Source organism: Perna viridis, chromosome 9, assembly GCF_037379345.1.
Source record: "Perna viridis isolate PV_CMFRI_1.1 ecotype Kerala chromosome 9, ASM3737934v1, whole genome shotgun sequence".
Taxonomy (NCBI): domain Eukaryota; kingdom Metazoa; phylum Mollusca; class Bivalvia; order Mytilida; family Mytilidae; genus Perna; species Perna viridis.
Window position 1 is genome coordinate 42,644,074 of NC_142453.1, and position 27,703 is coordinate 42,671,776.

At 32.8% G+C, this 27,703-nt stretch overlaps 1 long non-coding RNA gene and 1 other non-coding gene across 10 annotated transcripts; one reads left to right on the forward strand and one right to left on the reverse strand.

Annotated features, from left to right (window-relative positions):
* Positions 1 to 973: 973 nt before the first annotated feature.
* On the reverse strand, positions 974 to 1,045 carry Trnad-guc (transfer RNA aspartic acid (anticodon GUC)). Its single transcript has one exon. It is a non-coding gene; the product is annotated as a tRNA-Asp (tRNA).
* Positions 1,046 to 4,160: 3,115 nt separating this feature from the next.
* LOC148608615 (uncharacterized) lies at positions 4,161 to 27,090 on the forward strand. Of its 9 annotated transcripts, none has more exons than XR_015914955.1 (7): positions 4,161 to 4,775; positions 11,777 to 11,908; positions 12,216 to 12,378; positions 12,963 to 13,047; positions 20,368 to 20,462; positions 25,357 to 25,539; positions 26,972 to 27,090. It is a non-coding gene; the product is annotated as an uncharacterized LOC148608615 (long non-coding RNA). The 9 variants fall into 9 exon arrangements; XR_015914962.1 differs by having other exon boundaries at positions 4,166 to 4,775; positions 25,357 to 25,424; XR_015914959.1 differs by lacking the exon at positions 4,161 to 4,775 and adding exons at positions 7,260 to 9,092; positions 9,546 to 9,904 and having other exon boundaries at positions 25,357 to 27,090.
* Positions 27,091 to 27,703: the final 613 nt, after the last annotated feature.

The window sequence follows — 27,703 nt, forward strand, 5'->3', positions numbered from 1 at the left end:
TATTAGTGTGATATAATAATGTTTTTCATTTGTGAACATGGTGATAATTTATTTTAATAAAAAATAAAAAAAGAGCAGAGGACTGTAACTGAATGTTTCGACAAGGCATCCTTAGGTCGGTAGTTCGAATCCGCCTCGCGGGATATTTTTTGTTGATTTTTCCCCACATCCATCGCAATTACCAATCTGTATATATTGACTCTTTCTTTGAATGGTACGACATAGCAATGTAACATGTAATCCTTTTATATATTGTGCACAGATGTCTAGAAATCAATATTATATCAAAAACCCGTCAGGTTTCTTCACTTCATACTAATTAGATTGCTTACTCCGTAAACCTTAAAGAATATTTATTATGCATGTTAAATAGCCCTAAGACGTACACAAGTATTGATGCTCCCAGCTTTTAGTGGAGTCCGAGTTGCTCATTTACTTTTGGTACTTTGTATGTATGATTTTAGTAACTTTATATTCTTTGTTGTGTATGTCTGTTTTTCATGTCTGGTCTTTGTTCCTGGAATACATATTTTTGATTACCGCTATAACCTTGGTTCCCTTGATTACTCTGTCACCTTTGCCAGGTAGAAGGGAACTAGCTCTCATGGTAGAGCGCTCGCTTAGCATGCGCGAGGTACCGAGATCGATGCCTGGTTTCTCCAATTTCTTTTTTGTTCAGATAAAATGAACACATTTCTTTCCACTTTTGGCTCTAAAAATATTCTTTGAGATTTGTTTTTACCATTATCCTAAAACGCTAAACAAAATTCAAAGAAAGCAGGAATTTTTCAATATTCTTTCATCGGAACTTTATAACTTCTTGTTATATATTGCATTGTCGACAACATGGTCATTATGTAAACTATAAAACATATAGATAACCCTAAAAAAACAAACCATTTATTCAGCCATTACAACAGCATGGCTTTGCGGTAAGATTGGAATAATACAAAAAAACAAGAAAAAACAAATCCTTCCCGGCGGGGAATCGAACCCCGGTCTCCCGCATGACAGGCGGGGACACTGACCACTATACTACCGAGGACTTGAAATGTCTTCTCCATTTTAGTAATATAAACCTGCACAGTATCCATGGCGTTGTACGCATATAATTGTTCATCATGTTACACCTCCTGAAACGTGTAACATTCCCGTTTTAGCGTGTTTCGTGTGCGTGTTTCCTGTGCATCTTGTGCGTGTGCCTTTCGTGTGCGCACTTCGTGCTTCGTTCTTCGTGTATCGTGCAACATTCTGTGTGCAACGGTCCTGTATTCTGATTAAATGATAAAAGTAGCTCCTATGGTTTTACGGAATATCGTTGTAATTTCCTTTTTTATGCCAAATCAATGTTCCTTTTAAATTGAAAAGACAATATTTTATCTGGAATCAATAGTTATACGAATAATTTGGTTTTTAACATTCGAACATTATTTGTACATATAGTACAATAATGTTGCTATTTGAATGGCCTTGCGGAATGATCGGGGGAAAATTTCCCAGACAATAATTGTTCATGATTTCATAGCGATCATTCCCTAGTGGTAATAGTTTTGAGAATAAAAAATTGATTATATACTGTCCCAATTTAATGAAATTTCAATATTTTCATACTCCTAGACCAGTGAAAATGTTTTTGCAATGTACCATGTATAATAAAATGGATATATTTCATATCCACAATGTAATGATATTTTTTTAGACTAATAAAATGGTATTGCATAAGTTGAAGTAGCCTAATTATTTTTTTTAAATATTTTTACCGATACTTTATGACGTTTTGGTATTTGTATTCACCTGGAACAAGAAAAATGTGTTCCTTATGATCCATATACAACAAATATGGATATTTTTCACATAGAAATTACTTTTTTTTTCAAATTTAGAGCAATAAGATGATATCGCATCAGAAAAACAAATTATCTTTTATCTTAAAATTGACTATATTTTACCCCAAATTATAAAATTTCAATTTTTTTATACTCCCAGTCCAGTCGAAATGTTTTCACAATGTACCATGTATAACAAAAATGGACACTTTTCATATCAACAATGCTATGTTTTCCTTTTTTATATCAATAAGATGGTATCGCATTAGCTAAAATAGCTAAATTATTTCAAAAAGGGTATTTTTTACCAACACTTCATGAAATTTTGGTATTTTTATTCTACTGGAACAAGAAAAATGTGTTCCCAATGATCCATATAAAAGAAATATTTACATTTTCACATAAAATTACTTTTATTTCATATTTGGAGCAATAAGATGATATCACATAAGCAAAAATATTATTTTACCTTAAAATTGAGTATATTTTACCCCAATTTATTGAAATTTCAAAATTCTAATACTTTAAGACTAGTCAAAATGTTTTCGCAATGTACCATGTATAATAAAATGGATATTTTCCATATGAACAATGCAATATTTTCTTTTTTAGGTAATTAAAATTGTTTCGCATTAGTTGAAATAGATAATTTAAAAAAAGAGTACTTTTTGCCAATACTTTATGAAATTTTGTTATTTTTGGTCCCCTGAAATAAGAAAAATGTGATCCCAATAATCCATATTCAACAAATATAGACCCATAAAAATATTTCTATTTATTTCATATTCAAAGCAACATGATTGTATGTTAAAAATTTTATCAACTATTTTTTTTTAAGAATTTGGTTGTCAATTTATGAAAAAAATTTTCAACATGTTTATATTTCCAGACCAATTACAATGTTTTCGCAATATACGATTTATAACAAAATTAACGTGATTTTATATCAAACCAATTAGAAATTGTGTATTTCGAATGTGTTTAATATAGATAATCGGATAACTAACTTAACGAACGGACGATATGTGAAAAAGTAACAAAAATACATTCGAGTTGTCTTTCTTTTCACAGAAATGTTGTAAAAAAGTTCTACATCTGGATACGAACCTTCTTGACGCAACAAGTCCCAAATTTGCATTCAATTTATTCCTCTTTCGTTAGTTACTTCAAATAAGTTAGTTCGCAGATTGCGTAAATGTATAGTACAATGTAAAACACACAAATGATATGTGATTTGCATGCAATAGTAGGGTTCAAACTTTGGTGAATCATTAGAAAGGATGAAATCTTGATTGAGTTTGATATTTCGCAGACATCTGTGTACGTGGAACAGCTTTTTCAGAAGGGGAGGAGTAAATAAAAAGAAACATCAACTATTTAGGCTTGGATACTGCCTCAATTTTTAATTATATTTTTACAAACCTCACGAATGATTTGCAGCAGTTGGCTTTGGAATTGATTTTAAATGAAATTGGCCAATCGTGTTTAGTGACTTTTGTGCATCGTGTGCTTCGTGTGCGTGTTTTGTGGGATCGTGTTTCGTGTGCTTCATGTGCTTCATGTGCGTGTAATTGGAAACGTTACATGTTTCGGGAGTGTTAACGCACGATAAACGATGCACGAAATAGTTACAAATGTCAAGTAAATTTTAAAAACAAATTATTTCATTTAGCGATATATCAAGGAAACATTTTTTTAAACATAGATAATTTATATTACCATAGCATCCATGTACTAAAATGAATTATTTTAAGACAACAAAAAAACATTCTGTTGGCAAATACAAGAGTATGAGAATCAAAACATTGATACATGAATCGACCTTTTCGTATCGGCCATTGATTTGTTAATAACTTAAAGTATTAGCATACTTCATGTCAACTTGTTTCGATATATTAATGAATTAAACAGTACCATCAGAATAATTTTAAAGAAATATTTGTGTCTTTAAAATCAGAAATAATTTGAGCAAGAAGGTTTTGCATTTTTTTTTAGATCTGTCTACTTTGCACACGCAGCTAATGAAGAATACATTTTCTCTAAAACAATTATGACAATTTAATTCATCTGTGACATTATATATATATATATATATATATATATATATATACATATATATATATATATATATATATATATATATATATATATATATATATATATATATATATATATATATATATAAGCACAATAAGCCCGTAAACTGGCCTTGCTTACAAATGTCCATTAACTGGCCTTTTACGAAAATCGGTATTTTATTGTTATTTTACGCTATATATTGCCTAAATTAACTAGTTTAACATTATTTTGTGTTACTTAACGGTTTAGTATTTGACTGTATTAAATTTGCAATTTTTGAAAGACATAACTATTTTTGGCCAGTAAACTGGCTTCCTCGAGGCCAGCTTACTGCTAAAACCTATATACGATGCCAGCTTACGGCACCTATTTTTTGTTCATGCACAACAAGCCCGTAAGCTGGACTATGTACCCCATGACCTCAGAAAGTTAGTGGGATAAACTGGACTGAGATATAACATTCATTGACGTCATATATAAGGAATGTACGGATTAGCTAGACTTAATTTAAGTTGTTTATTTTAAATTAATCGTGTTGTTGGATCTGATCTCCATGCGCACGTGGTATGTACAGAAGAGAAAGGGGGTAAATCCCAAACCATGTGTTTGAAGTTTAAGATGTTATTATAATTGTGATAAGTCTTATTCGAAGGAAATATCCTGCAGTAAAGAAACGTCTGTTTATTATCATAAGGCGTGTGCCGATCACGTTGGTGCCGATATGGACTTGTAATAGATACATGTATCAGTAATGAACCAAGTGACGGGATCTTGAATTCAGTTTTATCCAGCAAGATTTAACATTTCACCAATATGGTGAAACAAGATTGGAATAGCAGAATGAAAGTTTATTGATAGTCATGCATCAAGGTAAGCAAAAAGGTCAAGATCTAGGACATTCATTGTATGCACAAAAAGTCATTTAAAATGAGATTGAACAAAATCAGATACTGTTTACAATACTTAAACAATAATGATCTCTACCTCTGGGACAGTGGGATTAGCAAACAGAAGGGGTACATTGTACACAGGGCTGTCACTTTAACTGTGGAATGTACTAGTAACATTATTGATCCAAGAAGAAACTGACAATTTAGAAATTATTGAAATAAAAGCATCATATGTAGAATGTGGTATGGAAAAAAATATAATAGGTTGGTACGAGCGTCTTGACATTGAAGCTTAGCCATAGCCATTTGATTTTCCACAGTAATTTGACATGATATTGGTGAAAAATGGACAAAAGTTTCAAAAATCCTCGCACGTTAAATAACCCTACTGTGGTATTCTCCCGGAGTAGGAACCATAGGGCTCCGCCACAGGAGGATAAATTGCCTGACCCTACCCACCTCTCCCTATTTCCAGTGGCAATCAAAATTTGTCGACCCCATTATCCTTGTCTCCCATCCCATGTTTCATTTCATCTTCATTTCATGTTCATTTTATCATCCACTTCATGTTCATCACCTGAATATAGCAGAAATATTGCTGCCTGGGTGTTAAACCCCAACAATCAATCAATCAATCAAAAATCGTAAGTATATACGGTGGTTTATCATACACGTACATGCATGTACATGTACGTGTATGATTTGTGGATCTCACACAACCAAACCTTACAGAAATTTTGTTAGCTGTTCGTCTATAACATATGAATGTTGGTACATTTGTAGCAATTGTGGATAGAGCCGGTCTGACTTCTGGATACATGTACTGTACAAAATGTACCTGACAGACAAACTTGTCTGGGTATGTCCTGCATTGCAAATGGCCCTGACAAAGACCATGAGGCCAACAATTGTAGCCCATATTCTTTATTTTTTTTACATTTTATTGATACATGTATTTTATTCATCTGTAATTCCATTTTACCTTTTAAAAGTGGCTTTTGTTTACTTATACAATATTCTTATTTACAATGTGCATTTAATTTGAGCCACTTCACAACATACATGTATATGTTATTTCGAACCTAAAGTAGGAGGTGCACAATGGGAATATATATGTAATAAAGATTCTGTGAAAATTCATACATATTCTATTCAGTGGTGTAGGAGGATTAATGGATGGGTCCCACCTTCTGTAACAGAAGGAAGGAAGGATAGGCAGAAGGATGGACACCCCTATCATTATGTACATAAACATGTACCCCCACTCTGCAATCCAGGACTTGTTATTGCTAGAACATGTTTAAAATTGGTCCTAGAACCTAGGATTTATAAATAACATTTAAGTAGCACTCCAGATAAGATTCAGTCAATTGTGATTCATTTGTTGGAAAGCCTACATATTTTTTTTTATTTTTGATACAATTGTATTGTTTATTTTAAAATGTTTAAAAGTAAACAGAAATTAATATGTGGCTCTTCATATCACCCTTGTCTTTAGGAAATAAAAATCATAAAGAATGTACTGTAGAATTCAAAATTAAGGGAGATTACTCTGTAAGCAGGTGCGGATCCAAGGACTGGCATGCTGGGCATACGCCCCCCACTAAATTGGTAAGAAAAAAAAAATTCACCACAAGTTTCACCCCACAATATTTTTTGCCTTGCTTTGCATTAAATTCAATTAATGCCCCCACTAAACTCAAATCCTGGATCTGCCCCTGGTAAGTGACACTAAAATACAATAGAAGCTGTTGGATTTTCAATGTGAATTATATCTAAGATCAAACAGATTGGAATGAATGCTTATATATTTTATCATAGACCTATTAAGTAACATAATAACAAAAAAAAATGTGTAGCCTTTTTGTAAGATGTACAATGTATCAGGTTCTACAGAATTTGCATGATTCTTACAAAGACTACTACTTTCTGGAACTTTTTATCTCATAATTTTTGTCTTTATAAGTTGACAGTTAATTACGCCTATTGACAGGTTGCATTATACATGTATTCAGTATTGTAGTTTTCATTGGATATGCACTTTGAAGATATGTGACAAACAACCGGTCAGGTCAGAAAAAAAACGCCTCATCTTTGTATGCCCTAAGCACACCAACTTTCTTTATTATAAATGCAGTGCTTTCATTAAGAGCCGGTACCCGGTACTTTTACCCGGCTACGGTAGCGTATGGTACCGACAGAATAAAATAAAAGCAAAAAAAATCTTGAGGAAAAATCTAGTTAATATATATCTAAGATCGTTCTGTCTGTAGCCCGTGTAGGCAATGTCTCCAAAATTGTTAATTATTGTTTATATTGGTGTCTTCGTCGAGGTCCGCGTCGAAATCTAATCGGTAAAGCGCTTTAACCTACGGGATATAAAGTAGTGTCCATTTGTAGAAAACATGTGGTGACTCAACCACCGATTATTTTGTGCTGAACAAAAAGCTTAACACAGGTAAAGATTCTATAAAACGTGTAAAAAATGTCGTTCGTATTTGGAATTGCCCCATACCCGTCATTTTTCCCGATATTTGTTGTGATTTGTGCAGGCGAGAGCAGGAATTATTAATGTTGACAACGAGTTAACGTCGTGAAACAAACTTGTACAAAATATAATTTAAGGGACGACCATCCGATTCAGCGGGGAGGGGGAGTTTTTGTAAAAATATTCTGGCAACCTTAAGTTTTAAAAGAACATGTCTGGTCTTTGCTCACAAAAATAGAAAAAATCCGAGATTCAACACTGCTATATATATAATATTAGAAAATAGATACATTGTAATGTTTAAAAAATTCTGTCCGTCTTGAAGTCAACCAGACTAAAAACTGCCAGCCTTGTTCTTTTTCAGAAGCAAATAATTTATTATCAGACTATGATTTTTAGACCAACATTTCATAATAAGACACAAGCAATTGCTCTACATGTCACAGTAATAATTATAGGCAATAAACAACAATGAAGTTTTATTATGAAAATGATTAGTCTAGAATTGTATCTGGTGGGAATCAAGGGGAGTTCCTGGATTTCAGGGTTATGAGACTAAATCAGTTATGATTCATCATATATCTTGATTTCAAATTTGTATGCTTTAATGAATCAAATATTGCAGACTTAATCCCATATTTTCAAGCCAAAATTTAAATCTCAGGAGCTTCCAGGCTTTGCCCTTCCCCAACTTCCGGACCCCTTACCAAGGCATTGCCCTTGACCCACTTAAGCGGCCCCCAGACCCCTTGCCGAATTTATTTGCTACCTTCTACTTTCTGTAAAGTACCTCCGGCTTGAAAAATTAATGAAACCCCTGACGGTTATATACATGTACATGTATCTCTATAGACTGAGATATATATGTACATGTACATGGATGAATTGTTTCTTTTACTTTTCAATAACATTTCTTAGAACTGTTAGACTATCAAACTGTCAGACCATCAACCTGTTGGACTAAAGAACTGTCAGACCATTGGTACAGCCCATATTATTTAAGTGTATTGGTTATTATTAACTAAAGATGTGAATTCAAAAAACGTTTTTTAGATAACATCTGTTATCTAAAGATAGAAGACTTTAATTTATGAATATGATTATGCATAACCAAGTTGTTTTATTTGAACAAAAATTTAAACAATTAAGGAAATAGATACTTCATGATTGTGGCACTGGATACAAAATGTATTTTAGCAGGGGCTGCTCTGGTTTCCAAAATTATGTTCCCAGAAAAATCACCAGCTACCATTTTTTGTCGCCATGTTGTCATGACATGTTAACATGTACCCAAGATTCACTCTTGATGCATGTATAAAGCAGGTCTTTTGTTCTAGTCTGTCACTTTCATATGCATAAAATAAAAACGTACTACTCCAGAAACTGGTACTTTACTTCTATCAAAGACTTTATATTACTATTCTCATATATTCAATGATTTTAAAACATGTTCACCTTTGTCATTTATGGGCTAATTTATCTAATACAATATAATTTATTTTTTTTTATTTTTAACAAATTTGATTCTTTTTCTCAAGTGATAAAATTTCTATCAAACTACATTTTGTACCATGGACCATTAACTGTGTCCCTGTTTAATTATCTTGATGTCTGAATAGCATTTCTTTAATTAGATTTTGGGAATCCCCATTCTATTTGTTTACCAATTTTTCCGCCAAAAAAGTCACATGGCAAAAGTGTAAACAAATGTCATCCATTTTCTTTTACCAATTCTTTCATTTCGAAGTATTTAGACACTTCCTGATGGGATAATCATTGTTAATTGGATTTAATTTATTCTGTTATTAGGTAAGTCTGTTTCTGAATGTATTACATTGTTAAACAGGGCTGTGAAACTTGTGTGTAGCCACATGCACATGGCCTTAATTGTGTTTACCTTTGACCAGATGAGAGTTTTTATTGGCTCAATAATATATTTACATTTGATTGACACCTCCCATGAATATATTCGCCTGGTCTAATTACCTTTAATTGCTTTCAGTCGTTAATAGATCATAGTCAATTAACTCTGACCAGGTGTCAACACAAAATTAGAGAGAATATCCGTTGCTGGTAAACTAGCTGTCAATTTTAATATACAAAACCTAGGCGCCAAGAAAATCGCCAACTGGCTATTTTTGTCGCCAGATAAAATAAAAAATCACAAATTGCGACATTGGCGAAGCCCAGCGCGACCCCTGTTTTAGTAATTCATTCATTTACATGTAAGCACTTGTAATCTTGTTTCTTTTTTATTTATAGTTGCAATGTACATGTATTGCTGAAGCTATAAAAGACATTTTGACATTTCCGACTTCTTTAGAATTACATAAATGGCATTGCCTATCCTGATATAGTACATTATGCCAGCATAGTAGTATCAAAATACAACTGTGCATCGACCTTTGAAATGCCAGAGTCTTAGAATATAACTTCAGCAATAAAGCCTAATGAAGGAAACACTCAAACGATATGCACAAGTTTTGAAATTCCTTGACACAACAGATTATGAAAGCAACGTATGAATATATACATGTATGTTGAAGCATAACAATGGGGGATAACTGAAGTCTTACGAGCAGTAGACAAGTGCATGTGCAAATGCAATTATACATGAACATGTAGGTAAACAGTTTGCCTGAACCCATATTATTGTACATTATTACATGCATGAATGTACATAAATAATACATTAATACTCCTTTGTGTACATGTACATCTGGTTTTCATTTTTAAGACAGGAAGAATAAAAATAACGAAGCTATGAAAAAATAGTTTTGATCGTTCTTTAACTCCTTAGACTAGTAAGGGCAATATACAAGGTACAAAGAAATTGTAGTATTTTCATTGATAATTTAAATAGGAGGCGAAAATGATATTCAGTTCTTTATGCAGAAATTTCATTGTAAGAAATACATGTATGTGGCTATGTTTGCTGGATGCAGGCTTTAATTTAAAACATGGAATTGTACATACAGTGTATCAGTACATGTACTGGTATATAATTTTAAGTTATCAATTGAATTATATGTATGGAATGTACATAAGAAATTACTGAAAAACTTAAAAAGGTTAGTATTGTCAGCTATAGGAAAATAAATACTACTGTTTTTCCTATACCTGAATGTAGGGTATGAAACTCATTCAAATTCTAGTCAGTCCTGAATACAATTTTACAATATATGGCTTTATAGATTTTTGTTAAAATTGGTCAGCCCTGTCAAAAAAGTCTCGGGCTGGGGACAGGCTACTATTTCTAACTCTGCTGAATGGTGTTTTTCAATTTTTCAACACATGCAATGCAACATCTTGATACTTGTAGCATGTTTTTGCATAGTAGCATGGATAACTTTCTGCGGACACTGCTTCATGGCGTAAACACACACTTTACACCTACATGACTTGATATGGAAGTTTTCAAAGTAGGTGCACATTGTTTATGTATATTTGAATGTAAGAATCACTCACTGAATGTATTTTTGCTCCTTTCAATTGATATTTTTTCTAGAAATAATGTTTTTATGCAGTTCTTGAGGATTTTGAGAAAAAACAGTTATTTCCCCATACATATGGTCACTTAATATCAGATTCATTCACGTACAACTTTTTTTTTTAAAGGTGCAAATTACTGTTACTATTTAATATGGGGTAGGCATCACCTAAATCAGCGAGCACCATGAGCTTTACCATGTATCGTCTGTGCGAGACTTGTAAAAATAATAAAGGACATTACAAAGGAAGTGGGGGGGGTCGACCCAGATGAAATTTTTGCCTCGCAAGTGCAATATTCTTATTTATATTTAAGCAGCAAGCAAAATCAATATTTCTATTTGAAAAACAAATAAAAATATACAGGTTAAGATTACATTTCAGTAAAAAAAAATCCTCTTTTCTGATAGTTTCAAGTCTTTTTCTAATTTGTTATACTTATTTAAAGAAGTGAATGTTATGTTTATAAAAACTTTGGGAAACATGTGGATGTAAGTGCGTGTATCTCTGCTGCTTAACCTGGAAGCCCTGGTAATATTTTCTTTCCACAAGTTTCTCTCAAATATAACCCTGATTCACCAGTAACGTCTTATATTTTTTTACTGAAATGTAATCTTAACCTATATATTTTTATTTGTTTGATTTATGGAAATGATGAATTTTCTCTGTAAGGACAGTCATTTTTTGTTACTTCAGGGACATGACTTTTCTTTTTCTTAAGTATATTGGGGAATCTTAAGGGAAATTTAGAAAGTACACGTAATAGCGGTAGAGCTCACACTGCTTCGTGGCACTCGCTATAAATATTGTAGTTTACGACAAATCTGGAATAACAATTTTTATCATACTTTAGTCATATTTCTTCTTGTAAACCTGAATTGTCTGTTACTCAGTCCGATTCCTAAATGTCATAGCATAAAACATATGAATTTCATGTTTTTTGGTAATATGGTGGCAAATTGTGAATTTTTCATGTAATAAATACAGTATTCTGTCTTTTATAGGTTTAAGCAATCGAGAATAGATGTCAATTGCCAGGTTTTAGAGGTTTGACTGAACAACTGTGCCCTGCTGTTGCACCACAGCTTTATGTATTTTGACACTTGATTTGAAAATAACCTTCTTGAAAGATTTATGTAAGCATTTTTATTTGTTAGCATATACCACAATATCATATTGTGTAGTTACAATGCTGATTTTATACTTTACCAGAAAAAAAATTGCATTTTAGTTAAAAATATGTGTTTTGCATTGAATAATTTCCTGTCAGAGGCCAATAGCAAGATGTGATTAAAATAAGCAAATTTTACAGTGTTATGTATTGGGGCTATGTTCCTATAGGAAATACACTACTTCATCAAACTAATGATGAAACAAGGGTGTATTTTGTTCAGCTTTCATTATTTATGTAATGAACAGCATTTAATATATTTTTTTTTGCAGGAGGAAAAAAAGCTGTCTTGCATGATGCGCACATTAATTCTAATATGCCCTGGCAAGGATCAAACCAAAGTATGAGAGCTCTGTAACTTCTTATTTGTGTAATAAAATGGATACACTTAGTGAAAAAAACACTTTTCCTGTTGCTTCATTCAGATAAGTGGAGGTAAAGACACTGTTTTTTTTTTTAGCTGAAAAGATCTTTTGAGTATGATATATCCTTTTGTTACTGGGAAAATGTAAGGCAATAATTTAATTTTAAATATAATATGTGTACCATATTTCTTAAGGCTGTAATTCTATACCTACTTATTTTGCCCAACTATACAATTTTGTCGGTGCACATACATGTACATTGTAACATACATGCACATTGCCTTGAGAAAAAGAAAACTAATAAAAATAAGAAAAATTGCATTGCTATTATGGTTATCATTTCATTATTTTTCTGGAAGTACATGTATATATTGTTGCATACATTGTACATATTGGTATCACCTTGTCTCTCTTTCTGTGAGAATATTTTTACTTAAAATTGTTCCGCTCCAAGGGGATGGATTTCAAATTTTATATGAGGATTTATATGTGTACATGTAAAATGTAAGTAAGAAACAAGTTGTTCTCCAATGTCACCTTCCTGTACGAGTTGGGGTATACCTAGCACAACACTGCATACAGCTTCATATTTCTTGAAGATATCTAAAATTTACATATGTACATGGTACATTTATATGTTAAATTTATTTACAGGCATCAAAGTTGAATGGATCTGTACTGCAGTCTGGCTTGTAAACATTAGCTACTAGATTATGCTCTTGATGTAATAAGGATTCAGGTATTTAAAACATGTTCTTATACTTCCTGCAAACAAATTTAGGGAATATATTGGAATCTCTTTGTCTGTCTGTCTGTCTGTCCAACTGGCCACAGTTCTTGTTAGCACAACTCCTAAACTGCTGAAGGGATTTTGATGAAACTTTAAAGGAAAGTTTGAATCTTTTGTAGATGAACATGAAGGAATATAGTTCCTGTTACGGACTCCCAAGGGAGGTAATCCAACTTAAGGGTTTTTATACTGAGCATTGCATGCAAGGCAAATGACAGACTTTCAGTCAAACTGGAATAGGTATCAGATAGGTCCAAAGAAGTTGATCAGGGTAGTGAATTCCAAGAGAAAGTGGTCTTTAAATTGGGTAAAAATTAAGATATATAAATATATATATATATTATTATTTACAGTATTTACGTGAAGGTACAGTACACTGAATTATTTTTTTAAAAAATGGACATCACTGTTTACCTATCCTATCTCCCCCTTTCAGCTGTTGTCCCTTTTTAGCTCACCTGGCCGAAGGCTTTATGAACTGTTGGCATCATTTAGCAGCCCTCTTTGTTAACAGTTTTTTACACTCTTCTCTTTTGACACTACTGGACCAATTAGAACAAAACTTGGTATTAATGTTTCTTGGGGTATTCTGCACCGAACTGTGTGTGGAGTTTTGATTCCTTAAATAACATGGCCACCATTACTAAAAATAGAAAATAGGGATAAGACAGTAGTTTGCACATATCTGCAATACCATTATGTTTGGCTAAATTCTGACAGCAGTTGAAAGTGTTTAGAATAGTGAGATCTATCTCTGGTCAAATTTTCATTTTAATCGTTAAGCCATGTTGAAATAATTACCCTTTTTTAATGCTTTGTCCCTATTTTTAATGTTATTTCTTTCAAAAATCTTTTCCTTTGAAACTACGGGACCAATAAGAACTAAAGTAAGTATGAATATTCATTAACTTGTTCTATGTAGATCTGATGTGGGGATTTTTGACCCATGGAAAATATGACCGCAGTTACTTAAGATAGGACAAAGAGGTCAGTCCAGTTTTTCTCTTACATGTATATATCCAAAATTGAAAGGTTTAGCCAAATTCTTTCATTACCAAAATGATCCCTATCATAAGGCCTACAAATGTCTTTTGGGATCAAGTTGTCAGACAATGCCTTGTTAGAGGTTACAGACCACCAATTCAACCAATGAGCATTTGGAATGTACTTAAAAATAGTCCTACACAGAAATTACCCCTGTTCCTCATAGTGCTGTGAAAAAAGTTCTCATCTTATTTAAAAAATTTAAACAGTTTCTGAAAGGAAAAACATTTCTGCACATTTTATAGGTGCATTTTGCTTCTTGTGATGTGAAGCCTAATCTCCATAATGATTTTTAAATATACCCCTATCTTGTGAAAACACTGGGATTTCCCATGCTATTTATAGACCCTTCACTTCCGGTGACCAGTACTGCACTGCAAGTCTGCTAACCCCACATGCCATTCTGAGGATTGTGAGCTGACATATGTAGAATCATGCTGATATATAGTCCTCTGCAGGTTAAAGTTAAGGTAAAGTCCAGAGAAGTCATTGAATATTGTGAAATTAGCATAGAAGCCTATGGGAAGTGGAATTAGTGGTTTTTAGCCTTAAGCTGAAGCCATGGCAAAATGAAAAGTTTCTTGAAATAGCTTTAAACTACTTGAAGATCTTGTTAACTTTGCCATGAGAGGAATACACTACAAAAATCCTTCAAAATATGCATTTTTTTAAGTTATAGATCCAAATTATGGAAAATTGGTCTTTTTGGCTGATTTTTATGTCCTATCTTGTAAAAAGTGTAGAAAATTTAGTAAAAATATCAAATATTAAACTTTGAGGGCTATATTTACCTAAATATGGTGGTAATAAGCACTTGAAATCAAGTTTTGTGTAGATTTGAGCACAAATTAGGTTAGAAATGAGGAAAAACTCACTTTCATTACTGCGGTTAAGGCCATATAAGCATTCCCCTATGGCAACATGGAAAATCCATTATTGAGTACTTTTTTTTGCTTTAGGTGCCCTTTACTGGTCATGTTTTAATTTGAAAACACTGTATTTACAAATTTAAAGCCAAATATATCACCTTTTGTGAAAATTTAAAGATTTAGGATTTTTGACGTGATCAAGAAAAAGGAGGAGGCATGTCAGAAATAAATTTTTAAAAATAGACCAATTTCTCAGAAAATGATTACTTTTAAATCTCCCTCTTTATTAATATTGTTAAAAAACAAGTTGTGATTGATTTTTTTTATTTGAAAAGTCAGAAAAAGTTCTTTGCAAATATTTAATGCATTTAAGTATGGTAGAATATTGTCACTTTTTTGCATGCGCAACTTGGTTACCCTATATTTAAAAAATCAAATATTTAAAAAAGTGCTTGTCACATTTCACTGAGACTTTGCAAATGCATTCAGTATGTGTGTAGGAAGATACCTGTATAGTTATTTATTTTTTCTAAGACAAAAAAGTGACTCTTTAGGTTACAGACCACCAATTCAACCAATGAGCATTTGGAACGTACGCAAAAATAGTCCTACACAGAAATTACCCCTGTTCCTCATAGTGCTGTGAAAAAAGTTCTCATCTTATTTAAAAAATTTAAACAGTTTCTGAAAGGAAAAACATTTCTGCACATTTTATAGGTGCATTTTGCTTCTTGTGATGTGAAGCCTAATCTCCATAATGATTTTTAAATATACCCCTATCTTGTGAAAACACTGGGATTTCCCATGCTATTTATAGACCCTTCACTTCCGGTGACCAGTACTGCACTGCAAGTCTGCTAACCCCACATGCCATTCTGAGGATTGTGAGCTGACACATGTAGAATCATGCTGATATATAGTCCTCTGCAGGTTAAAGTTAAGGTAAAGTCCAGAGAAGTCATTGAATATTGTGAAATTAGCATAGAAGCCTATGGGAAGTGGAATTAGTGGTTTTTAGCCTTAGAGTTATTGCCCTGGAAAGGCAAAAATAAGGTTTTTAGCAGTTTTTAGCCAGTATCTTGAAAACTATCGTAGAAAGAAACTTTCAATTAATGAAATGATCCTTATGAAAAGTTGTATCAAAGTGTACATGAGTTAAAATTGTTGGATGACTCCTTGTTCGAGTTATTGCCCTTGAAAGGCAAAGATTTAGCTAGGTGAGTAATTCAAATCATGGGAGCCTCTTGTTTTCTAAAGCTTGCTGATAATGAGTTGATTTTTTGTATTTGAGTCTACCATAATGAGTTACAGATCAAGATTAAGTTTTTGTTCCACTTCACTGATTTTTTCAGAAATTATGGTCCTTAGACTTTGCAAATTTTACAAAAATTAAAGTTTTTCAGACACTTGCAATTAATGGGCTGATTGTTGGTGTATTATTCGACTATGATGAGTTACAGATCAAGCATATTTTTTGTACCATACTGCTGATTTTTACCAAAATTACAAAATAACAGTTTTTTGCACTTTTTTTTCTAAACTCTTGCAGATATTGAGCTGATTTTTTGGTATTTGAGAATTCATTTTGCATTTTTGTACCCAGATTAGTTCGGATCAAGTTTTTGCTTCATTGAAATTTACTTTGAATTAAGGCCCTTTAAACTTTCCTTTAAGCTCACATGGACCAAGTTCCCAGTGAGCTCATGCTTTGACTTTGTGTCCGTTTTCTCTCATGTTCATATACATGAATTGGACCAGTTTTAACCTGACTTGGCAGAAACATTGTATGCAAAAGTCTCTACAAAAGATCCACTTATGGTTCCCCTTAATCAAAATGGTCCCCTTAGAGGCCATTTAAGCTTCTGATTGGCCAATTTTCAATGATCAACTTCTGAAATCACAAGTATCAATGTTTTGAAACATGATAGGGTTAATGACTTTGATGCCTTCAACAAATGATTCACCTTTTGTGGGGCTCTTGTAACTCATGGGGTGGCTGCAGCCACTCGAAATTGCCTTTGAAACCTTATGGGAAAACACATTTTGGCCTTTATCTTTGCTTTTGCAAAGCGGTCAAAAGTGACCAAACTTGGCAGAAATAATAAAATGGACAACTTTAACATTTGATTAAATTTTGATTCCACTTGATTAAACAAGATTGCGGCCGGAGGCCATTTAAGCTTCTGATTTTCTGAGTTTTCAATAATCACCTCCTCTGAAACTACAGGTGCCAATAATCTGAAACTGAGTAGGGTTAACTACCAATGTCTTCTGCATGATCCACCTTGTGTGTGGCTCAGGTGGCACAGTGGGTGGCTTTGGCTTATGAAACCCTATGTGGAAACACGTTTTGGCCTATATGTTTACTCTTCTGAAGGCAGTGGTGACCAAACTTGGCAGAAGTAATGAAAGGGACAACCCTAACAATCCATTTTAAAACACGTGCCAAAATTTTGAAACTTGATAGGGATAATGACCTCAATACACCTTACAAATAGTCTGTGTTTTGTATGGCTCTGGGGATGGCAGGAATGATGTAAGTATAGAAAACTCTCTTAATCTTTTATTTAAATGATCTAATGATATGACCACATGATTTCAAAGTTTTAAGGTGAGTGATTCTGGCACTCTAAAGCCTCTGGTTTTTTTTTCAAATACATTTTATTTGAGTTTCCAATATGTGAACACAAGGGTATGTGAGCATTTATAATACCCACCACTTGCAAAGAGGGAGTATTTTTGGGAATGGGGTTGTCTGTCTTATTTTGACTATTTTTGATCCAGAATACACACAAATAATGCACATACAATGCATATTTTTAGGTTCAGTGTGTTTTTGGCTCTACGTGTTGGGGGGGGGGAGTTGCCATTTAGCCCAGAAGTGGTTAGTGAGACCTAAGGAAGTTAGATGGACAGCATTTTCAGTCAGAAACAAAAAGTTCTGCACTTTGATTGATTCACAACCTGTATATTCTTCAAAGGAGAAGGGGTGAATACTTACCGTGATAACGGGTCTTATTGGCCTCAAATTCAACTGAAAATTAATCATAAAGTGTTCAGTAATTTCAGTTGTGAATTTTGAGACTTGAATCAATCACAAATGAGAAAACATAAAGACTTCTAATAATTCTTGAATTCAACGGAAAGACAAATTGCTTGAAGTTTACCAATACACTGTAATAAAATATTATATTGTACTTTTTGATCACTCTGTGGTCATATTTTTGGCAAGAAACAACTTCATATTTAGTAAATACATTCATTATTACATAAATTATCATATATATGTAAAAATATAAAGTTGTTTTTTAGGTTTTGACATAGTTTTCTGGATGTATATAATAATTCTTGAATTCAACGGAAAGACAAATTGCTTGAAGTTTACCAATAATAAAATATTATATTGTACTTTTTGGTCACTCTGTGGTCATATTTTTGGCAAGAAACAACTTCATATTTAGTAAATACATTCATTATTACATAAATTATCATATATATGTAAAAATATAAAGTTGTTTCTTAGGTTTTGACATAGTTTTCTGGATGTATATGTAAATATGTCTGAAAAAAAACAAATTTATTGTATAACAAAATTTAAAATTCTCAGCAGTTTTTTGCTAAATTATGTAAAAGTATGGCACCATTATGACTCCTTTACAATGAACTAATGCCATAAATGATTAGTTTTCTTATATTTTTATATTTTACTATGTTTTGAACAACTTATACAACAAAGTTGATATTTTTAGGCAATATTCATAGCTTAATGCCCTTTCACCTTTAGAATTTGGACCTTTTATTTAATTTGGTTTTCATTGGGGTTAAAAGGGATGAAGTTTAACTTTATTTTGATTTTTAAAAAAAATAGTTCTTTTGTAATTATCAACATACTAAATGTATCTGTAAATCCCACTTTTCACTGAATTTTTTAACAGTTAAATATCTGATTATAATTCTATATTCTATGATCACATTCAGCATTAAGAAAGTTGAAAGTTTTTCAAAGTTAAGCCCTAAGATGTACACAAACATGTTTGATATTGTATTTAATTTAAACTATTGACTGTACAAATACCTGCTCTCAATATTCAGTTTAACACCAGTAAATTGAATCAACTGGCGCACTGAGATAAATTAAATTATACCCCCACTTGAAAAGCAGGAGGTATATAGTGATGATGTGTCCATCCGTTTATCTGTTCCCAGTTCTAATCTGCAACTCCTCTGAAACTGCTGAATGAAATTTGATGAAACTTAACAGATTCTTTGATATTGTGAAAGTATTTTGATTTGTGTATTCCAATTTCTATGGAGCAGGGATGAAACATAAGTTTGTGGATTATCGAATTTGTGGTTTTGAAGTTTTATCAATGGGAACCTACTTTTCATTGGGGCCTCAAAATTTGGAATTGTTCAAAATAAAGCTTTTTATCCTTTTTGTACACATAAGTGTTTAAACCAGCTAGTTTGATAAGATTTAGGCCAAAACAGAAAAGCATCTCATCATTGTAGCACAAACAAAATTGCCTGAATGATGAAAAATCCATAAAATCTTAATAATTCAGCATATATTTGATGGTTTTTGTGAAAAATCAATTTGGTCACATTCGTGATCATTCTTTATCTTTATATATATTGTGTAGTTTATAAGATACAACATTTATGTCAATATTTGGATAAACACGGATATCAATCACCACTCCCTTTTTAGGCAAAAACCATAGAGAAATATGCACAAAAATGCAACAAAATTGAAGATTTCACTACTACGTGTTAATTTTGACTGCTATTAGGTCAAATACATTCATGATGTCATCAAAATCGGCTGAGATGTATTTACTTCAACCATTATCTAGTAAAGACCAAAACTAATCTTTCAAAAATGTTGAATACTGGGGCCAAAATAGGACCTTACCAAACCTATTCCTTTCATGGTTTGGCCTACCCACTAAGACCATGAAAAATGGTACCCCAGGAACAATTGTACTTTTACTGTACATGATTCCATACTGCATCTCCTATTTTGTTTTCCCATCTGATTGACTTTTGGGGTTTCCTGATGCAAAATATGTACTTAGTCATATGTAGACCAAAAGGGTACCCTCTGCAAATCGTCTACTTCTCTGAAAATGCTGAATGGACTTTGTTGAAATTTTCACAGATTCTTTATTACATTAGACCTTTGTGTACCTCCAATTTTATTACCATCTGAATGCTAAAATCACTTATGGGGTATCATATATGGTTTCTGGGGAGGGAAATAACTTGTGAGGGTATCACCATGTAGGCTTTGCTCACAGTTTCCTTAACTTAACAGGTCAAAATTTTATTGCTAAAATAATCTTTTTTCTTTCAGCAGATCATTTGAAGCCTCCTGATGTACCAGTTATATGGTCTGTAATCTAGCAGTCATGACTCTAGTAGAAAAAGCTTTTTGACATAATAGAATATGTAAGTCAAAGTATTAGCAATATTTTTACGGTTATAGTACTGCTGTAAGTTCTGAAGTTAATGAGATTTTGTCTGTGATTATATATTTTCTATATTTTCATCTTCAGTAATACCAACAAGTTATTACTACTACTTCTAATAGTTGTGATTACACCCAGTCACAGTTTTATAACACCACTAAAAAAATTGATATGGTATAATGGAATCACCCTGTCATCCTAGTCATTGGTGTCTCTTCACTTTGGTCTTTTTATGATAACACAAGTAAAACTAATTCAATTCTTTGAAAGCATTGTTCCTAGGGACAGACATGGTGGAGGACTCCATAGTTTTGGGTGGTTTTTTGCCCCAACTCCTTTGAAAATATGTAACTAAAAAGAGGAAAAAAAGGTGAAATCATTTGAATTGATAGAAAAAATTTATTTTAATTCTATTTTTTAAGGAATTAAGTGTCAATTTGTTCCTCTTAAATTTTTTTTTCAGATTTCTTTAGAAGCATATTAGGGGTATACTGAAAAAATATTATCTTGCCTTGGGAAAATGAGCTAACTCCCTTTTAAAAGCGTTTAATTTCACACCATTATCTAGGCTTCTTGTGGAAGAAATAGTTTCCTTTTGAAAATAGTGTCTTGTTTGTGCAATCTAGATAGTATTGTTGGTCATTGTTATAAAAAAAACATATACCTCGGTGACCCTTAATTGCTACCCTATGTAAAAACTAAGTCATTTTTAGCTCACCTGGCTGAAGGCCATGTAAGCTATTCCCATCACTGGGTGTCCATCGTCGTCCATCGTCGTTGTTAACAATTTTACAAAACTCTTCTCCTCTGAAACTACTTGACCAAATGGAACTTAACTTGGTATGAATGTTTCTTGGGGTATCCTGCATAGAACTGTTGTGGGGATTTTTGATCCATCGAAAAACATGGCCGCTGTTACTAACAATAGAACATAGGGGTCAGACAGTAGTTTTTTGCATATATCTCCTTACCGGGATAAAAGTGTTCAGCATGATGAGATCTATCTGTGGTCAAATATTCATTTTCATCTATTAAGCCATATTGGAGTTATTGCCCTTTTTCAAATTTTTTTGCTATTTTTAATGTTATTTCTTTCAAAAATATTCTCCTCTGACACTATTTCACTTTTTTCACTTACTACTTAAACTTGGTATAAGTGTTCCTGCATAGACTTGAAGTGGTGTTTTTTGATCCGTTGAAAAAAACATTGTCACTGTTACTGAAAATAGAACATAGGGGTCAAACAGTAGTTTATCGCATATATCCAAAACCATTCAGTTCAGCCAAATTCTTTCATAGCTGAAATGATCCTTATTTTTAGGACTACAAAAGTCTTCAGGCATAAAATTTGTCAGACGGCTTCTTAGAAGAGTTATTGCCCTTCATAGGAAAATGACAGGGTTTTTTTTACAGTTTTCAGCCAGTGTCTTGAAAACTATGATATATTTAGACTTTCATTTACTGAAATGATGCTTATGATAAGTCCTATCAAAGTTATCTTGAGTCAAAATTGTTGGACAACTTCTTGTTTAATTTATTGCCCTTGAAAGGGAAAATTCAACAGGTGAGCAATTCAGGCTCCTGGGAGCCTCTTGTTTTAGTACAGCACTACTTCAAATCTTATCTAATTAAGTACTTAATGTTACTACTCGAAATCCAGTCTACATTTTTTATAAAGTTTATACAATGGTGCATTTATTGGTTTTAGCATTTCTTTTCCTTTTTCGATTAATTTGAATCAGTGCTTTTACAATAAATATACTGTATAAGCTTTCTTAAAGGTTCACCATTTTAAGTACTAGTTGTCACTTAGTTATCTGACAAGTAAACCTATTTATCATACTAGAATACTTTAATTATCTGACTAGTTAACTTACAAGAAATAAATTGTCTTGGTCATATAATCACCCCGTCCTCTTAGTTATGTTAACTTGGGTTAAACTTGTCTGGTCTTTTTTGAAATTTCAACACACTGTTCCTAGGGACATGGTGGAAAGCCATATTGTTTTTTTGTGGTTTTTACCCCATCACTTTTAAAAAGAGGGAAGATGAGTGTTATAATTGGAATAAAAAAGAATGTTCTAAATCTGATTTTTATGTTTCAAAAGTCAATGTGTTTCTTTTAAAATTTTGTTTTAAAAATATTTACAGGGTAGTCTTTGGAGTAAAGGGGATACAAAATTGGGTCATGCAAAATTTTTTGTTCAATTTTTGGTCAGATTTAAAAAAAAATATATTTTGTATTGGATCCCTGCATGTGTTTTTTCATCAGATTTCTGTTTCTCTTAAGGTTTTCAAGTCATTAAAGGTCAAAGAGGCCACACCCTAAAAAATGTGCTTTAATTTCAACGATATTTGATGTATATAGTTAGTATTGTCTCCTTAGTTGAATGGTAATGATGCAAATGTTGCATATCATGATTTAACTTCATTCTATGTTTTTTTGCAGCAAATGCATAGCGGCCTAATGGCCCCACCCACCCTTGACCAAATGGGATAACAAGGCATAGAGCAACCCCATCCTAAATTTTGTTGAGGGATTCTAAAATTTCCTACATTTCAGATACTCTTTTTCTGCAATATTTTGGTTAAACATGGTAACAAAGCGTGAAACCTTTATTTATTTGCTTAATTAGGCTGGGTTTACTATGTGAGTGGCCCTTTGCAAGTCCGGGTGTCAAAAGAATAGGCCTGCAGCAGCGCTAAGCTTGTCATAAAAGGTGATTAAATAGTGCTCAGAAACCTAGCCGTGGGCTAGGCGCTCTGCTCACAGAGCAACTGGGTTGTGTGCCCCAGGAGGTGGAATGGGGTACCCCTGGTATGTTACATGTTGGGGTTGTCAGGAAAACCTGGCCGCAAACCATAGTGGTGCACCATGTTGGGAAAGATGCCACAGTCCTCACACTTTAGAGAACCCTGCTGTGGTGTTCGATAGGAGTGGGAACCTTTGTGCTCCGCCACAGGAGGCTAAACTGCCCTACCCTACCCATCTCTCCCTTTTAACTTGTGACAATCAAAATTTATCGACTTATTATCCTTGTGTCTCATCCTTTTTCATTTCATCATCATTTCATGTTCATTTTATCATCCCTTTCATGTTCATCGCATGAATATAGCTGAAATATTGCTGTTTGGGCATTAAACCCCAACAATCAATCAATCAATCAAGTAGGTGAGTGATTCAGGCTTGTCAAGGGCCTTTTGTTCTTTTAAATTGTTTCTTATTTTTTGTTTAATATATTCCTCATATGTCACGAAAGTTTTGCGACATTTGAGGAATCTAATAAAAAAAAATTAAGATACAATTTTTAAGGTATTACTTGTTTGCGTCATTTTTAAGATTTTCGATTAGATCACTTGATTATGAAGCACTAAATTTGCTACATTTAAGTTAATCATATCTGGTATGTAGTTGGATTAGCATTACTACATCACAATTCAGTTTCATTTTTTGCATATGCGTTTGCAGTCATGTTTTATTGACTTTATTGATTTTGAAACTTCAGATTTAAATGTTAAGTTTTCTTTTTAGGTCAGTTTAGTATGAACCACTTGTGGTAGATCACTGAATCAAAATTATATATAAGTTTATGCATATGCCCCGGCATTCACGATCTAGAGACTTTGAAATTTTAAACTCTTGTAAGGTTGTAATTTGCTGTAGTTTTGCCTCTAATTGGTAGAAAGTAGATCTTGGGATTTTTTTTATTATTAATCAATTTTGTGATTTTGTTCAGTAGAAGGTAATTTATTGTTAAGGACTTTTAACTCAGTTCATTTGTCATGTTTACTCCATTGCTGGGGCTTATGAATTAATTACAGAAAATGATAATAATTTTTTCTGAAATTTATGTATATAATTCGGCTTGTAAGTATCTTTAGGCCAGAGAAGTTTTATATAGTTTGCACTTGTGAATTCTTTTTAATCTGCTCAAATGTGTATATTGACATGCACATGAAAATTTATTGTGGTCTAGTGCCTAATAGGGGGGTATCAGAAATGTTATTTGCTAGTGTTTGGGGGGGGAGGGGGTAAGTTGATGTTTATTTTCAAGAATTCTGTAAATCTACATGAAAGAGTAATCAAGGGAACCAAGGTTATAGCAGTAAATCAAAAGAATGTAATCCAGAATCAAAGGCCAGACATGGAAAACAGACATACATCCTCAAAAGCATCCTCAGCTTTTCTAGAAACACCAGCCGAGTTGCTCATAAAAAGTCAAGTCCGGGGTAGCTGAAAGAGGAAAGGAAAAATTTGACACGTTGAACAAATAAGTTTTCATGGCGCAGATGGATACACAGTAGCGATCCATGAGTTCATGATGACGATTATAAAACTTCTGTTGTGATGACTTCAATCTTGTAGCAACAAAATACTGTTCCAGAAGCCTATTTGTTAGAGTTCTAGTGCAATACAAAAAGTCTGCGTAGTTTCGGCAAGTTCTGGCATTATGTATTAGTTGTGATATAAACACTTCATACGCAGGAGCTGAAGGAACTTGCCACAGATGAAAGGAAAGTTGACAATTCTGAATGAAAAGTTATCACGTTTATCGTAGTTTGGTGAATAGTTTTTAAGTGTAGGTCAAGATATGAGGCTGACTTTGCAGTGGCATTAGTATCCTTTATCTCAAGTTCTGTGGGGTAGATGTGATTTATCAAATTCCCGAAATTAGGATTGTTTATAGATAATACGTCATCTATATAGTGGAAACTGAGATTAAAAGATCTAGCCAAACGATGTATAATGTTTTTAAGTCGGGATTTTAACTGAGTATGGGAAATAGAAGTATACAGTGTTAAAAAAGCATAGGTTTTAATGCTATTAAAGTCTTGAACTGATTGTCTCCAAAAGATCTTTTCAAATTTTTCAGGTTCCACAGTAATACCACTATGGGAGTAATAAGTGTTGTGGTAGGACTGCAGACCCTCTTTGACAGTTGTGAGTATAGAAGTTAAAAGTATTGAAAGAGGTTTGGTGGTACATTTTGCAGATCCAGCTATGAAACGTTGTTTGTATGGATTCGTGTGGAGTTTAGGAATCCAGTACATAAATGGTAAATCACAATCATTGTCCTTGGTAGAGAGACCAAAAGAAATGTACTCTGATTTTCCATTGAAACTGCACTTTACTTTTGCTAGGGCTGCTAGGTGTGAAATATAAACCAGTGAGCAAAACATTGCTCAGCTTTGAGATTTTCTGGACTAACTATACACTAGGAACATTAAAACAACCACAAAATTATCTGTGAACAAGGTTTAGACTGAAATCTGACAATTTAGTTCATTTTTATGAACCCAATTAATTCAATATGTCAAGATCAGGGGTTTTCACAGCCTTGTCTTAGGGTCTATAAAAACACAGAGTTGTGTTTTTTAATTGTTTTGAAATTTTTGTATTTGCTAGAGAAAAAACATTTATAATGTGAAAGAAGACCTCATAGTTTCATTCCATTGACATTAATACATCTAGTCTATACATGTATATTCATGTACCTTATGAGGTCTCAGAAATACTTTATTTAGAGTAAGTCATACAAGGTAAGGTTTCAAAACAGACAAATTTTGTAGAAACACACACAAAATATAGCTGACTGTTGGCTTATGTATCTTATAAGCTTAGAACCTTACATTATTTCACATTTTTTCAGCTTTTTGTTCAAAGCCAAAATAAAGGCTAGCATAAGATAAAGGTCAAAATCGCACTTCAGCAAGCTATGTAAAGGTCTGGTTTAAAATGATCTGAAGTGACACTGTTAGCTTTGAAACCATTTCATATTATTTCTAATGTACATTTTAATATATATAGGCCACTTCAAGTTTTAAGTTGATCCTTTTAAGTCACTGTCAGAATCACAAAATGAGTTTTCATACCTACCGCTTTACGTGGTCTTAAAAAACACAATGTTTTGCCTCAAACCAACTCTAGCTCTTGTAAATTAAAATACACGTGATGATGCAACTGATGTAAAACAAGTTACCAAAAATATTGCATTTAAAAAAAAACGGACTTTTTAAAGGGCTCTTATTTATTTTGACCACAAGACATGTGAGTCATGGAATGAACCACTGATGGTTCCCCATCTCCAGGTCATATGAATTTATTCCAGAAAATTTGTTACTTTTTCTAATATTTATATATAAAATCAGGCTTGTAGGTATCTTAAGGCCAGAGAAGCTTTATTTAGTTTGTGGTGGTGGAGTTTTAAAAATCTGCTCAAATGTGTATATTGAAATACACTTGAAAATTTATTGTGGTCTCTTGCCTACAATACAATATCATATCTGTTTCATCCATATGCTCTGCAAGTACTATCAAGTATTGAACAAAAATGACCATTCACAACAGGCAAGACATACATGTATCTCTGTGATAACAGTGTTTATTTTTTTTGTAAAACAAGGATATTTTTGTTTTACATTAGGAAATGTATGAATATTTGTCATAATTTGTTTTTATATAATTCCTAGAAGTATTTTAACTTTTAGTTAAATGGTATGGTTTACAACAGCCATAGGGATCACAGCAAGCTGGAACCAGTGGAATGTATTAAAAAGACAGAACAAACTGTACCATTATAGAAATAAAAAAATATAAAATTCTAAAATATGTATATTTTTTTAACAAGTCACCCATGAAGACTTACAAGGTTAGGAATGCAAGTCCACTTGAGCCACAGGCTATCCTGTTAGTGTGTCTGCTATCTTGTCTATAATTACTCATACATGTATCTTACTAATAATGTGATGTTAGAATTTTAGTGTGCAAGATACATGAAGGTTAATAATAGAGCTATATTTAAATACGGCCAAGTATTAATCTGTTTATCACATATTTTCATACAAGTTTTGAATTATTTACTGATTTGTATTTCCAAACAAAAATCATGAAAGGCTAGTGGATAGAATTGGTGGTCTATTCTGTTAATTCTTAATGTTTCTGTTGCAAATGACTTTCATTGGTGCTTATAGCAGTACTACTTTCTGTTATGTCTATTGTTGCTTCAATGTTCTTACTGCCTGCCTGGGAAAAAGTTTGTTTTGTGCAGGTGTGTTTACCTGGTTATGTATTCCATTGACATACAATTCACAAATCTAGCGTTCTTGGTCAGTAATGTTATTCATTAGAGTGGGGACTACATTTCAATCACCATCTCCATCAGTCCATCCATCCGTTACACCCTTTGTAACAGATGTCTCTGCTCCTACTGGAGGGACTGC